The sequence below is a fragment of the Apis dorsata genome, unplaced genomic scaffold (genome assembly GCF_000469605.1).
Source record: "Apis dorsata unplaced genomic scaffold, Apis dorsata 1.3 scaffold_68, whole genome shotgun sequence".
Taxonomy (NCBI): domain Eukaryota; kingdom Metazoa; phylum Arthropoda; class Insecta; order Hymenoptera; family Apidae; genus Apis; species Apis dorsata.
Genome location: NW_006263366.1, coordinates 470,851 through 473,684, shown reverse-complemented (window position 1 = coordinate 473,684; position 2,834 = coordinate 470,851). Strand labels below are relative to the sequence as shown.

Here is a 2,834-nt window from a genome sequence, read left to right as displayed (position 1 = left end):
GCTTGGCAGCCTCCCAGTCGGCCCCGCTGCGCCCAACCTCGGACGCCGCTTTGTCCAGCTCGGCTTTGCTCTTGCCGAGCTCCGACTGCGAGCTTTCCAGCTTCGCCTCCAGTCGATCTTTCTCCGCTNCGCCCTCTCCAACCGGGCGCCCAATTTCTCCACCTTGAAACCGGCCAAAATTCAACGGGGGGGGAAGGTCGAACAGGGTTAATTGACTCTTGGCAGGGGGAGGGAAACAGAAATTTCGAGAAATTTCACAGCGATCTCGAGCCGATTTTCCTTTTCCTTGGATCTCCTTTAACCGGGATCCGAACGCTAAGGAGTTAAAGTTTCATGGAAGCTCCGCTGGGAATTATCGATCGTATCGACTCAAACAATGTTAAACGGGGGGAGGGGGAGGGGGATGTGCGCTTTGAACGCGTGCTTGGAACTGGATGCACCTTTGATGAATATTTAATATCGATGTATTCGTATTCGTTTGCAGCGATAAATCGTAGGAAGGGTTGGAAAACGTTTCCAATTTTTACTTTATTATTAAAATGTTACGGGTAAAATGGGCGAATATAATATATATATCTATCTTTCTTAACAATGAATAATAAAACGATACTCGCGTTCGATTTGGCGGGGAAAGGGAAAATCTAAATCGAGATTTGGATACGAAAGAGGGAACCCACCTCCGACTCGAGGGCATGTATCTTCATTTTGTACTCGGCGATCTCCCTCTCGTGCAACTCCCTCTCCTCCTGTTTCTCCTGCTCGGCCCGATCCCTCTGTTCCCGTAATTGTGCCATTTGCTTCTCCTTATCTCCTATCGCCTCCTCCAGGCTACTGAGCGCACCTTCGCTGCTGCAGTGGTGCGCCTGCATTGCCGTTAAACGCGCCCTGGCCATGTCGACCTGGTTGTCCTTCTCTTTTAGCAGATCCTCCAGATTCTCGATCTGAACTCACAATCGTTCTCCCGTTACGGCTCTCTTTCTCCCTCTTTCTCTCTCTCTCTCTCTTATTTCTTGGATCTAGGAAAGGTTTTGAGCGGAGGAAAAGACAAAGCGGGATAAAAATAACGAAATTCTTCGAGATTAACGTGAGAACGAGAGAGAATGAGATGGAATTGGTAAGCGAGAGATTAATGGGACGTAGGGTAAATATTTTCTTTTAGTCGGTTGGCAAAGTATATTTTTATATCTCCATAACTCGTGTTATTCGTGTTACGTTCAACTCTTTTCAAACGTGATCGTTAATTCCTTACTTACCTGCCATCTCGTATCACCGATCTTCACGGCCATTGTTCACAGGTGTACGGCTCATTTACTCGACCAGGCACTCGCGATACGACAGCAATAATAATAACAATAATGATACTGCGTCTAATACGCGGAACGGAAATAAACGGAATCGTGGATTAAAAAAAAAAAAAAAAAGAATAAAGAAAGAAAATTAACAAGCTTTGGTGCTCTCCACGAGAAAGAAATAATAGCCAAGCTTAATTTTCTCTACCTAATAAAGGCGTCGGTAATCAACGACAGCCTTTGATCTCTCTTCGAGCACGACGCGAATATTATTTTTCCAACTTCTCTCGATCTTGGCTCGTCGTCGATCACCGACAAAAATACACTCACAAAAGAAAAAAGAAAAAAATCACAACGAAAAATATAGGGATGGGTGTGAAGAGATTACAAAAAAAAAAAAAGGAGGCAATCAATATAATTTCCAAATGGTTCTTTTATTGAAAATTCGACGAAAATAAATGATACAAAATAAATCGTAGAAAATAAATCGGGCGAAAGTAAAAGAAAAAAGAAAAAACAGGGGCGGTGCGAACTTAAAGATAACGCGGGATCTCGGGTGTTTTACGTACTACAGTCTTTACACAGCACGACTAAGGAAAACATTATTACAAAAAGTATGTCGCGCGGTCGCGCGCACGCCTCACACTCATTCCAATCGACAGCAAGATTCACACTCATGCGCACTCCCGCGGTCGCATCCTACGAATATTCAACGCTAAGCGTGCGCTTCCTCTTTGATCTGGCTCACGGATTAATCGGTTGCCCCGAAATCCCTTCCCACCTGGCGGAAACTAATTACCGCCTGTTTGCGATCGAGAGATCGGGATCGCTTCTTTCGATCGTTCGTAGAGATAGCCAGATTTAGTTGTATCAATTTTCTTTTTTTTTTTTTTATTCATCGTTGATGATAGCAGATGATAGAGAATTTTAAGAATAAATTTTTATTCTCGCGTAATCGTTTCGATTACAGAGGAGGAATGTAAGGTAATGAACGTCTTCTCGAAGAACGGGATAAATTATACCGTTATCCCGCGCGAAACGAGAAATAATAGAATCGGTAAAGTAATATGGATTATCGAAATGAATCTGTATTATTCGACTTTAATTCATACCGGTGGTTATTATCTTTATCTCTATCCGAGATAGAAATAAATCATCCTTTTCGATCGATGCCTCGCTTTGACATCACGTTTCTCCCTCACTTTGTTTGTGCAAAAATATAAATATAATCGTTACAAAAAATATTTGCCCGTTATATTTATCGCGCATCAATATAATAATTTTTTAAAAAAACTTCCTTAAAAAGAAACTTGCAAATATTCTTAGAACCACCGATATAAACGAAAAACTTTACGTTTAAAATTATAAAATCGCGTAAAAAAAAATCCTTCCTAGTTGTTTCAATTTTCTTCCAAATGAGATATATATATATATATATCGAAAAAAAGAATTGAAGGCCACTCACCTTGCGCTGAAGCACGTTGATCTTCCTGTCCTTAATGTCCATGTGATCCTTGAGCTCGGTGAGCTCGGTGTTCATACGAT

The 2,834-nt window shown here is 41.8% G+C and overlaps 1 pseudogene; it reads right to left on the bottom strand.

Moving 5' to 3' along the window:
• Positions 1-2,834, bottom strand: part of LOC102680880 — a 58,889-nt pseudogene that overhangs the window by 9,724 nt on the left and 46,331 nt on the right.